Here is a 14,031-nt window from a genome sequence, read left to right as displayed (position 1 = left end):
AGAGGTCAATGGGAGTTGAGATGTCATCATCAGGGTCTTAGTTTTCCCTAGAAAAAGCCAATGATCCAATATACATGCAGTACAATCATATATACAGTAGGAGTCTGAGGCACAGTTCAATGAAGTGACTTGAATGGGTTTTAGATCAGTACTAGCTGATCAATTCTGCTCCCAGTTTAAATACCCCACAATGGCGAAAGCTCCATTGGTTTCAGTGTGTAAAGTGCAAGTACTGTATGAACAAACACCATGTTCTTACAGTCTATTTTTCCACTATAGAAAACACAAATAACTCAAACATGATTAAAAAGTCTATATAGATGTTAATCCAATGTTCTAGCTGCCCATTCTGTAAAGTAAACTTATATAGTACAAATAACCAATACAAAAGGAGTAAGGACATCATAATCATGATACAGTTTCTAAGTCCTCAGTATCCTAGTACACCATCTTAATTATACAGAAAAATACTGGAGTTTAATTATAATAGGTGCTTGTAGAAACCACACATATAGCTAAAGAGGTAGAGAGGTGCAAACAAACACAAAAGTCCGCCCCCCCTCTACACCCACCCCTCTTTCCATCATAACTATTTTCACAGGCTTAAAAATTTCTGAAGCTTTCCTCTTTTGGAATGATATTTTTTCCTCTGTACTACTTCGAAAGAACCCCTTTAGCCATTTTTGAATGATAGGAGACTGAAAGACTTTCCCATTGCCAAAGTGACAGTTCCAACAGCAATGTTAACCTGACCAATTTGAACATACTTTTTTTTATTAAATGTATCTCAATATATTGCTATTTTTGTCATTAAAAAAATATAGGATGGGAACTTTAAGGCTGCTGCTGGCAATTGTGTCTTCATTTCCTAACCTTTAGCTTTACAGTTTTGTTAAATGAATGGAATTTTTTTGTATATGAATGATTTAATGTGTTCATGAGGAACTCACTAAAGGCAGAATAATGCATTAAAATCAATACATCAACTAGCCCAAATATACAGCTAATCTGAAATAAAGGTCTGATACCACTGAGCCATCCCATTAGTCAACAGCAATCAGTTCCCAGTTAAAGCAAGAGAGGAGAGAAAAGATTAGAAGAAAACAAGAGAACAGGGGCAGAAGTCCATAAGTCCAGTGTATAATTGTAGAGCACCGACCACACGGGGGGCTAGCCCTGACTGACTTTAGATACTATCATAATAGAAGTATTAAATAACTAATACATAGGTCTTAAAAGCAGCTTGAGAGTGACTCAGGCACACCTACTCCAGGACAGAGTTGAACAGCTCAGAAATCTGGTCTTAACAGAGACCAACCCAGTGATAGAAGAGCATGTTTACAATCTGCTCATATACCAGCAGCAGGTACCTACAAAGATTCCAACATGTCTAAGCCTGTACATTCATACAATTTTAAGAGCAGTACTGAGGAAGTACTACAGCTACCCTATTTTCCTTCCAGATAATTCATTCTGCATTCCTCCTCAAGTCAGGCACCAGAGTGCATTGGCTACCTCATGCTTGCATTAGAACATGACAGGATCAAAGCCCTGCAGTCTTGGTGCTCATCAGCACAGCATACCCAAAGGTAAAAAATGCCCCTTTAGCTGACCAGACTTAGTGATAAATCCCTGCTGTGAAATTATATATATAAAAAAAAACCTTCTACACAATGGTTCACTTGGCATTAAAATCTAGTGGGACTCGTAGCACAGCTGTCAGAACACTTTAGACAGTAGCCAGAAGCCTAAGTTTTATCCCCAGGTACGTCATGACTCATTTTCTATAGCTTTCTCCCGCTAAAAAAGAGGGACCAAAAAAAGTGTCCAGTGCATCCATATAGTTAACATATCAAATAGGTGCCTATTTTAATAGTTTCCTCCTATTTATCCTTTGCACAGCTGATGGACATGTGGAGTTACACCATAGATGAATTTAACTCCACTGATCTCACATGGCTAGGCTGGGCACATTCAGAGCTAGTGCAAGATATTATGAAATGCTTGGGTATGTATTTAAATGCAGGACTGTCAGCTTTAAGAGAACACGGGGAACTTCAGAGCACTCATTCCCAACAGCAGAAAGCAAGGGTATCTATCATGAGCCAAACAACCACTGCTTCATAACAATAAAGGCAATTTTCAAAGACTATGAGCAAGTGCCACTGAGTTAGCACAGTGCTGTATATAAAAAAGGTGTTATCAATAAACACTGAATCCCTGTAAATCTTTAAGAATTAAGGTTCCATGCAACAATTTCATAACATGTTCCCATTTGCAAACATTAACTTTTTTAGATGTGTGTCATTGGTACAGTCTCACATTGATATTTTGCTGTTTTGGGGGCATTGAATGCGCTACTTTGGCAGCAGATTGCAATTCAACCTCCCTACTTATTTGCCAGCATCCCACAATTTAACATCTGTGGGGCAAATTCAGATTTCTCCTGAATTCTATTGCCTATTTATGCTGCTTGAGTGGCATAAGTTACACAGGTGTCAGATTTACTGTACTTTATCACTGCACATGGACCTAGGTCATATCTAAAAATTAGCTGGCAACTTCCACTGGGAGTGAGAGGAGGGAAGATTCCAGTAAGAGTCTTATTACTGTCAGGATAAAAAAAAAAATCCATACACCCTGCTCATAATTGTAGTACCTAAGCATGGATCAGGACACTGGATTTTTTCCCCCCCTCCACATGAGGAGGGTATAAGAAGAAATAGGTGTTTCACATCAGCAATACCTGTGGTACATAACCAATTTTGCTAAAAGGTCCTTGCAACAAAGAAAGAAAAAGAAAAAAAAAGGAGGCAGCAGGGGGTCTAGGGAGAGGGAAAGAGTGGCCTGTCCTTCTGACTTGAGGGATCTTCTGTTTTCAGTAGGAAGGTGGAATAGGGACAGAACGCCAAGTGAGTGGTATAAGAAAAGGGAGAGTTCTCTCCTACTTGCAGTTCAATCATGAGTAGGAAACCATTGACAAGAGATTATTCCTGGTGGACCCTACTTTGTGCATACACTGTCTTAGTTTTTCTTTGCTTCTGTAAAGCAGTAAAAGGAGGGAAGGTACTGTATCTCTAACCTCCATGTCTGGCCTTAAAAATCCATTCATTAGACTCCTGACAGATCAAGAAGATATCTGTTGACAGCTGCAGGAGGGCTTAGAACTCAGAACTAGATCATGCTTTAACTGCAGGGGTTTAAAAACTCAGAAGGTTTGCAATGCTAGTTGAAGTCCCCACTGCAAATGCCTTTGTTTTTAAATTTCCTCAGCCATATTGTGTATAAGGGAACACAATTGTTAATACTGTGTGCTCATGAAATAGAAAGGGCTGATGGTTCTTGCTATAGGAGTGGTAGCAATTGCAGTGCCACCTATTGGTAAGATTGAAGGTTGAAAATATTTCTTGCTAATTTGCAAAAACAAAAGAAGGTTGAAATGGTCAAGAACACCAGGTGGTTTTGATCTGTTTATATCAATGATTGCAATAAAGATGCTTATGAATGATTTTATATTGTAGTTTATTTCTTTGGAATAAATAAATACTCAGGTTAAAAATAAAAAAACATTAGTATCAAATATTGACTACTTAGGTAATATGAAGAGAGAGTATGAGTTGTCCAAGAGGACTACTGGCGATTATTCCCTCACCTCAGACTGAAAAAAGGGATCTACATTCCATCATATTGTGATTGCATCTGACCCCTTCCTGTGCCCCACATTCCTCAGCCCCAGCCCAAAGCACCCTCCTTTACCCCATACTGCTCATCCCCAGGCCCACTCCAGAGCCTAAACCCCCAGCTGCAGCCTGCACCCCCTCCTATACACCAACCCCCTGAGCCAGCCCTGTGAAAATACGCAATGGAGTGAGGGGGTGGGGCCTTGGAGAAGGGGCAGGACAAAGGGGTTCAGTTTTTGTCAACTTTCTGCTTGCACAGCCTAATGACTTGGAGTTTTTGGAGCACTCCTTGAACTCTATTGACAAGCATGTAGTGGGACTGTCTCTTCTGTAGGCTAGTTGTATGCCAAGCAATTCCAACCTAGGAAACAGGGTGAACTTCAGTGCACTAACTCTCCAGCAATTTGTAATTTGCATATGTTTATACTCTGCTTAATAAGAAGCTCCAGAATGACCTAAAGATCATTCACATACCCCCCTTTAAAAAAAAAAAAGGTTAAATCTGCACCACTTTCCACAAAAAGAATGAATTGTACTAAAATCCAGTTTTTTGTAAGGGAAAGGAATGTGCAATTCATAAAGAATCCTGCTAAAAGTGCCAAACTGGTCATACTTAAGACCCTTCATTGCCATTTGCATCTCCCTAAGAGTGACTGATACTTCAACATTGAAAAACAAACAGTTTATTTCCAATGTAGTTCAATGCACCTATCTAAATCTCTAGTGGGGCTGATTGTCACAGCCCTTACTTCACCGCACAGAAGAAGAAGCTAGGAGCAAGACATCCATCCCGGGTCAGACAAATGACCACCTGCTATGGGGAGTTCAGGGTAGATGGACCACAGCAGCAAGTGGGCAAGGACCCAACTCAGGGGAGCCCTGGCTCCACACACACAAGACAAACAAACCAGAAGCACAGCAGGGTGCAAGCCATTCCACAAAAAGGGATGATGTAACTTATTTTGCAGTGCAAGAGGCATTAACTGAGTCACAAATTGTACTTGACTCTCAACCAGGAGCTATGCAACTACTTCCCCCTGACTCCGGGCAGACTATAAAGTTTAAAAGCAAAAATCCTAGCCCTAGGTGCGTATGTAGCCCACACACCTTCTGGGTGTGATGTTCTGTCCCATCTGGGGAGTGGGGAGAGACAGCAAGACAGAAATGAGTCTACTCTATAGCCTTAGCTAAGTCAGTTGGCTTTTCGCTCATGCACTAAGCTCTAGAGGTCCCAGGTTCAATGTTGCCTGCTGACTACCAGGGCCTGTTGGCATTACACACAGCATTTGATCCTCCAAATAGTTACTCTTGCACTGAGCTCAGTGGGAGTAAGAGCTCTTATCATAAGCATCTCTCCCAATTCTGGACGCTAAGGTCCAGATATCTGCATGAAACCCTCTAAGCTTAATTACCAGCTTAGATCTGATATTGCTGCCACCATCCAAAAATTCCAGTGTTTTGGCTCACTCTGGTCTCCCCAAACCCTTCCCTGGGGAACCCCCAAGACTCAGATGCCCTGAGTCTACAACAAAGGGAAATAACCCACTTCCCTTCCCTCTTCTCCCACGCCAGACTTTCCTCTCTGGCTAACCTGAGAGTTACTGATGCAACCTCTTTACATCACATACCAAGAAGCATGTCTCTCTTCCAAAAGAGACAAACCCCAAATACAAGGAAACAAAGATTCTCTCTCTCCCCCCTTAGCTTCTCCTTCCACCAATTCCTGGTGTTGCAGAGATTCACCCCTCCGTAGATATAACACAAAGAGAATTTCCCTCCTTTCGTTCCTTAGCCTATCCAGAGAGAAAAACTCAACAAGTCTTAAAAGAAAACTTTATATAAAAAAAACAAACACACATGAACATGATCTCTGCATCAAGTGACAATACACAGGCTATTGCTTAAAAGAAAATTATGAACAAACAGCCTTATAAAAAGAGATACAATTTAAACATTCCAGCAACTACACACATGTAATACAAAAAACAACAGCCTATTGTTTTTTCTACCTTTGTACTTACAACTTTGAAACTGAAGATCAGAAGCTTGAAGATAGAAAAAATCCCCTCTCATAGCTGAGAGCCAGACAAAGACACAGACCCAAACATTCCCTCCCCTGAGCTTTGAAAAATCCGGTTTCCTGATTGGTCCTCTGGTCAGGTGTTTGGTTCCCTTTGTTAACCCTTTACAGGTAAAAGAAACATTAACCCTTAGGTATCTGTTTATGACAGCTCTACAGCTAGTTCTAAAGCTCCAAGCTATTTGTCTTATGATGTTTTGGTTAAGTTTAAGAGTCATGTGCTCAGACTGTTCAAAACAGACGTTTGAGGGTAACAGAAGAGTGAGAAAGCTATATCCAGGATGGCCATTGACCTTACAGCTTCAGTTAATTTCAAGGTATTCCTGAAATTAGAAGCCCATCTCAGTTATTTAGATCAATGCATTTTAGCTAGTGTTGCTCAGCCCTAGGACAGAGGAGCCAGACATTAGAAGGGGAACTGTAGCCTCTGACAGACCTAGTTTTATGAGGCATTATTTTGCACATTTGTTTTCTGCCTTTGAGAGAGAGATTTCCTATGTTAGCCAATGCATGAAATTTTCTTCACTGCTGCCAAGCATAGCAGGAGATTCTTAACAAGCGAACATATTTGGTGCATTTGTGTATCAAGCAGCACAAAACAACTTCACTCAAATGAAGTAGCAGAGATTTCAAATGCAGCCCTAAAATAAGCTTTGCAGTTATTCTTAGTCTAAAGAGTGAGTGAAGATTGAGAAACTCATCCCTGTTGAATTCTGTGATTTATAGTTACTGCCCCCTTGGTGCAAACCTCCAACCACTAAATCCCTTTCATTGACAAATTAAGCTATGTTGAAATCCATGAATTTTATATTTGAAGTTTCCTCAGCAGACTGTTTTTCCTTGTGCAGGTGTTTAGCACAGGTAAGGTCATTCATGCCAATGATTATCTGACCTCAATTCAAATCCCATATATTTCAAGGTCTTATAGCTAAAATTCATTCTGTTTACAACTTTAATTGCACTGAAAGCAAGACAGAGCTAGACTGTCCCTCAATATGGTAAAGCCCAAAAAGGGGACAGGAAAAAGGAGTTGTCATCAGATTATCCACAGGATGCAGTTCCCAGAACCTGGAGATGAGATCCACCAGAGGCCTACAACTCTCCCCTAGTCTTCTGCAAGTACAGCACCACTGTACTGATGCACTGCCACTAGCCCTGCCAGCCCTTAAAGTGCAGGTCTATGACAAAAGGAGTTCTATACAAAGAGTAAATGCCACCTTGTAACAGGGCATAGCAGGATCCCCTTGGTCTGCTTCTGCTCCAAAAACCCCTCCGAGACCCTCAGGTTCAGCAATCACCGGTGCAGTTGATATACAGCATGCAATCCCACCACTGTCTCACCACATACCGGGGGGGAGGGGTGTAGGGGTTCAGTCTCTGCAGCCAGGAAGGAAGAGCTTCCACTCTGGCTTCCCCCACTTCTTTCCTTCAGACCTGTATATAGCCCCAGGCTAATTGGGCTGGCAGCTGTTTCCCCTTTGTCAATCAAGTGCAGGTTTCTTTAGCCAGCTTCAATTTACTTCCCTTAATTGGAGCTGGCATAACACAGGGCTGGCTCAGGTGTTTCTGCCCAGCACCCTGTCACATACCTGAAGCTGCGTTAATTTTTGGGCAGCTAGAGCACAGGAAAAATATGCAGACCTATTATACTGACCATACTCCTTCACTCATTTTTCCCCAGATATTGCTCCAGGACCCAATGGAGCACCCTTTGTGACACCTGAGGATAAGCTAGCAGAATGCCTCTCTCTTCTCCAAGCAAGGGGAGATCTGCTCTGAAAGGGCTTCCTCTTCAACCCAATCTTTAGGCAATGTTCATGGTCACTGAAGGGTACAGAACAGCAACTTTACTGAGAAGCCAGCAGCAGACCTCCAGCTATCAAACTACATGCTGCTGAAACTTTCTTTGCAGGCGCAACAGAAACAAAGCTAAAAAGATAAAATGCTAACAGGTTTTTATATAAAAAGTCAAAATACATGCAGCATTGCTCTCACCCACTCAGTAAAGTTTCTGGCTTAGTAACAGCCAAATGAAGATAACACCATAGTAATGGGCTCATCAAAACTGAGGAAATCCCCAAAGAGCACATAACAAGGAAAGAGCAGATAGTGCATTACAAAAAAAATCTCACTGTTACTATGTTTGGTGAAGAATGTAACGCAATAGGTGTAAAGCTGCCGGATGTTAAAGGAACCCTGTTTATACACAATACATTGGATAAATTGTTCAAGAAGAGTTCATCTCTGTCAAACTGTCCCCTGTAAATTGCTATCAATATCTGTCAGACATTCACTGATTACATTGAAAAAGTGCCACACAAGTAAAACTGCCTCTGCATTGTTTTAAATAACACACTTTTTAAATGACAGAAAAATAGCTATATGCGCACATACACACAGTACAATTGGCTTATTTGCAACTAGATCCTCCCCGTTTTTCATTTCCTCCATGTCTAATTGAATGATATGGTTAGTTGCTGGGATATATTCTGATGACACAGCAAAGCTATAAGCAAATGAACACTGTTGTTTGAGATATGCCCATCAAATCTAAAGAAATAAAATTTAAAAAAAAGTGTTTATTTGAAATGTCAGACTCCTCAAACAAAAGAAACCTCTACAAAACATCCTCTGCCTACCAAAGAAAGTCACGAATAGTCTCAATCCAATTTATGAAGATGCAAGGCTCATACACTACAATGTATGGAATTGATAAGACCCAGGTTTTAGTGCACTGAATACATAGGCTAGAATCAGTGATACACCAGGCCCCTGAAACTATCACCATACTTATGACTTCTCTGGCTGCTTTACATTCCTTACAATGTATTCCATTATCCTGAGATTGGACATGACAAATATTACAAAAATGTGAATCAAAGCCAAGGAAAACATGCTGCTTGCACCTATTGGACAGCTTTGTTTCATATATTACATTTCATATATTTGTTTCAGGTATTACAGCAAGCAGAAATCTGGTTCACAAAATGAATGCCAAGGGTATGTCTACACTACCTGCCGGATCGGCGGGCAGTGATTGATCCAGCGGGGGTGCATGTGTGTGTGTGTCGATTTATCGTGTCTAGTCTAGATGCAATAAATCCATCCCCTAGTGCTCTCCCATCAACTCCTGTACTCCAGCTCAGCAAGAGGCACAGGTGGAGTCGACAGGAGAGTGGCAGCAGTTGACTTACTGCAGTGAAGACACTACAGTAAGTTGATCTAAGTACATCGACTTCAGCTACGTTATGCATGTAGCTGAAGTTGCTTAACTTAGATTGATCCCCCAACTCTCAGTGTAGACAAGGCCTAAGATACCTCTGCTGCTCTTTGAGCCAGTAGTCAGTCTAGTTTAGCCAACATACAAATTGCTTCCAAGTATCTGAGCATTTCTCAGAATTCGAGATTCTTCCAGCACAGTAACTCCTCACTTAACGTTGTAGTTATGTTCCTGAAAAATGAGACTTTAAGCGAAATGATGTTAAGCAAATCCAATTTCCCCATACGAATTAATGTAAATGGGGGGGGGGGTAGGTTCCCGGGAATTTTTTTTCACCAGACATAAAACTATGTACATATATATACACACACACACACACACTGTACATTTTAAACAATTTAATACTGTTCACACAGGGCCGGTGCAACCATTTAGGCAAACTAGGCGGTTGCCTAGGGCGCCAAGATTTAGGGGCACCAAAAAGTGGCTCCCCCCCAAATTTTTTTAAATGGTTGCAGCCGCTGCTGCTGGAGGGGCTGAGCTGCCAGCAGCAGCAGCTGCCTGCCGCCAGCAGCCCAAGGTGTCCCCTGGGTCAGGGCGCCGCCGGTCAGTGCACCCCTGAGGTCAGTGCGCCGCCGCCACAGCCCGGCAGCCCAGGGCGCCCCGCCGCCCCGGGTCAGCAACCGCACGCAGCGCCAGCGGCCCAGGGGCGCCCCCACCCCGACCCCCTCGCGGGGTCAGCCGAGCACAGCTCGCCGACGCCGTGCGACCCACGGCCCAGGGCCACTGCCCTCCAGGGTCGGGACCGCGGCTCCAGTGGACCTGCCGCTGGCATGCCTGCGGCAGCTCCGCCAGAGCCACGAGACCCGCACGCGGGGCGGCAAAATGTCCCGGCGCCTAGGATGCCAGAAACCCTAGTGCCAGTCCTGTGTTCACAGCTATGATGATTGTGAAGCTTGGTTGAGGTGGTGAAGTTAGCGGGTGGAAGACAATGGGATATTTCCCAGGGAATGCCTTGCTGCTAAATCAGTGGTTCTCAAACTTTTGTACTGGTGACCCCTTTCACATAGCAAGCCTCTGACTGTGACCCCCCCATATAAATTTAAAATATTGTATATATTTAACACCATTATAAATGCTGGAGGCAAAGCAGGGTTTGGGGTGGAGGCTTTCAGCTCGTGATCTCCCCCAATGTAATAACCTTGTGACTCCTTGAGGGCTCCCAACCCTCATTTTGAGAACCCCTGTGCTAAATGATGAACTAGCACTCGTGGAAGCCCTCAAGGGCTAACACGTTGTTAATGTAGCCTCTCACTCTACAAGGCAGCAGGAATGGAGGGGAGAGGCGATAGCATAGCTAACAGGGACAGACACACACCTTGTGTATGGGAGAGAGAGAAATGCACACCGCCCCTTTAAGTAAACTGACCCACTCTTAAGTGCATTGTCTTTTTAAGTGGATCAGGAAGTTGAGACAGCAGCTGCTACCCCAGGCTCTGTCTCTCTGTCAATCCACGTCCCCACCCTGCTGTATGTGGAGAAGGGGTAAGTAGGGTGTAGGAGCAAGGAGGAGGGGAGCACCCTGACATTAGCCCCCCTCCTTTCATCCCCACCCCCAGCAAGCAGGAGGCTTGAGGAGCAGCTCCAAGGCAGAGGGCAGGAGCAGCACATGGCAGTAGAGGGAGGAACAGCTGCAATTGCTAGCCTGCTGGGCAGCTGCTGCACAGAGAACTTTGGGGAGTGGAGAGCTGATAGGGGGAGCTGATGGGGGCTGCTGGTCCACCCTGGTTCCAAGCCCCCACCAGTTAGCTTCAACAGGCTGCTCTTCCTGCAAGCAGGGGACAAAGCAGGTTAGAGGGGAGCATTGCACAACTTTAAATGAGCATGTTCCCTAACTGATCAGCAACGTAACAACAAAACAATGTTAACCAAGACAATTTTAAGTGAGGAGTTACTGTATAAACCAGGGGTCAGCAACCTTTCAGCAGTGGTGTGCCGAGTCTTCATGTATACACTCTAATTTAAGGCTACATGTGTCAGTAATACATTTTAATGTTTTGTAGAAAGTCTCTCTATAACTCTAGAACATATAACCAAACTACTGTTATAAGTAAACAAGGTTTTCAAAATCTTTCAGAAGATTTAAAATTAAATTAAAATGCAGATCTTATTAGTTTAGTGTGATCGTTGCCCTTGATTTTCCTTGCTGAGTTTTCCAAATATCTGGTGGCATATATTTGGATACTTTAAGCTGCACACAGGTTTCTGAGTGATCAGTTGTTAACCAGCTGGAACCCCAGATCGGCAGCTGAGGTGAGTGAAGCTGGCGGCTGGTAGGGCTGGAGGCCTGGAGCCTGTCTGGCAGCGGGCCTGTGCTGGAACTATATCCGGAAGCAAGGTGAGTGGGGCTGTGGCGGGGACCCCAGCTGGCAAGGGGCCAACAGCTGGAACCCCAGAACCGCCCAGCCCACCACCACCAACAAAAATTGGCTCATGTGCCACCTTTGGCATGTGCGCCATAGGTTGCTGACCCCTGGTATAAACTGTTGACTTATGGATGTCTCTGAACTTTATCATTAAGTAGCCCATTCAGAAAACTTTGTCTTTAATGTAAGACTACTGCAGGGAGATTTCACAAGTCACAATGAGACAGCTAAGTGGATAGATTTAGCATTTTTGATATTGTTGGGGGAGGGGGAGGAGAATCTATTGCTCAAAGCTCTCCCTGACTGACTATCAATGGGAACAATCCCTACTGACCACATCATAATAAAAACATCTTTGGCAGCTGTGTGGACATAAGACCAATATGGAGATAGAAAATGCAACTGAGCCTAAAAGATTGTCAATTAAAAAGCACTTCCTGAAAATGAGCTAACAGAACTGATTACAGACTAAACAGTAACTGGAAGCTGTGATCTGGTTCCTCATCTGGAAAGTAACAGCCATTTATCCAGATATCTGAAAACTGATTTTAAGTGTTACCAGCTCAAAGTCATTTGGTGATATGTTCAGATTTTTTGCCCTTCTTGTGTCTCTCTATTTTTGGCAGAACCTTGATTGAAAAATAATTATGTTTGTAAAGTCACTTACTTCTGATCCCTAAATTAAGTGTCTGAAGACAAATGTCCTGTATCTTGTTTAAAGTCATCTTTCACAAGACTAAGTATGTATATATTTGGCCCTTCCAACAGCAAGACTATGCAGTTAAATAGGAAAACAATGAACTTGCATCTGTTGTGGAAAATTGACCACGTGGTTGATTTTGGATCAGACAGCCTGAGGCACCTTTATTGATCAGTCAAACATGCAAGCATGGGGGAGTTAGCCAAGGCAGCCAAGCTCCACCCCCCCCCCCCCCGAGAGATAAAATGCGAGAGCTTGTATAGGATAAAACCACAAAAGTTATATACTTCCTTAAAGTTTTACATCCATATAAGGAATCAAGCCAAGCAAGCCTTTCCTGTTTTTCCTTACTTTTGCCCTTTGCGGTTTCTTGCTCTATCACCTGGCAGCTATTAATCATAAGCTGTTACAAAAGGTTTATTCTACTTTTATAATTTTTATAGTTAGTTCTGCTTTTATAATTTCTCTTTACCCTTCTTTTTTCTATTCTCTCTCCCTGCTTTCTGCCTTTAGGCCATACTATACAGACTGCTTAACTAAAGTTTAGGCCTTGACCATTTTTCCCCCCACACATCCCCAGCAATTTTAAAGGCACATTGATTACAAAAGGTATGTCACATTGGTGACCAGTGTGGTTCATGCCACCTGCGTAGAAACAGTATCAGCAACAGAAATCCTGCAGGGCCTCAAAAGTGGCTATCATTTTCTGAATGTTTTATATAGAATCAAATTAGCAAAGAGATGATCAAGCAATGAGATTCAGTACAGTTTTTAACATCTCAGATTAAGATTAATTCAAGCCAAACAAGGAGTTTTGGAGGAGTTAGAAGCAATTTCCTTTCACGTCATGGCCACATGCTGCTGACATGGATGGCTGGAGAAACTGCAAAAGCACTAGAGTTGCCAGAGCACAAGGTTTTACTGTGGGTGAGAAACTATATCATGTCCTTGTAAATATACTTAAAGAAGAGCACCAGAATGAATGTACAGAATATTCATAATGCATCATTAAGAGTGGACTTTGTCAATGGGACATTTCAAATGTCAATTATATTTCAAAGCTGTTTTCAAAAGGAATTTGTTGGAAGACTAAGATTTAATCTACTGCCATTTTAGAAAAAATGATAGCAGTGCTCAAATTATTAGAGTACGGAAAGCATTTAGCATCTAAATCCTTCACCACCTCCATTTGTTTTATGATGTTGAAAAGGTTATCCTTCAAAAACTGTCAACCAATTCATATAAAAGATTTAATGTCTTAAGGACAGATAAGAGGAAAACATGTCATTACATCTTTGAAAGAAGATGGATTCTAACATCTATAAAGTTATTTTTCAGAGGGGAGAAAGAATACAAGGGCTTTTCACTTCTTCCTCAACTCTATACAACTCATCAAGAACGTAGTAATTATTTTCTAGACAGACAAGTTAGGGAAAGCCAGCCTGTCAAGACAATTTGTTTCCAAGTTGGCCAATCTTGTGATCTTAAAAATCTAGTTTTATAAAAAGCCAGAGGATGGGAAAAGAAACTAATGCAAACAAGATGCCAGCCTGGCTCTGTAGCCCGTGTAAGATTATGTAGCTCCATGGAAGCCATAGCTATGGGAACTGCCTGGGACCTGGAGCTGTGCCAGTTTATATCAGCTAGGCCTTTAGGCCCAAGTGTTTCAGCCTCTGAAAATACATCCAGGTCCTACTGCAATGTAGATGAAATAATCCAGGTTTTATTTCTGTAGAATTTATTTGGTTGTCAAATATACAGCCTGTCCTCCTTCGCTACCTTAATCACTTGTCTGAAAATAGAAACTCTTAAAGGGGCTTGTCACGGCCTGTATATATATACAAAGCAGGCGCAGCAATCAACGGGTTAATGAAGGTACAGCCGAAGTCACTGAGACCTGATTCTGCCTGGCTGGCTTAAGGGCC

Source organism: Chelonoidis abingdonii, chromosome 15 (assembly GCF_003597395.2).
Source record: "Chelonoidis abingdonii isolate Lonesome George chromosome 15, CheloAbing_2.0, whole genome shotgun sequence".
In the NCBI taxonomy this organism is placed as follows: Eukaryota; Metazoa; Chordata; order Testudines; family Testudinidae; genus Chelonoidis; species Chelonoidis abingdonii.
This window is presented reverse-complemented; position numbering follows the sequence as displayed.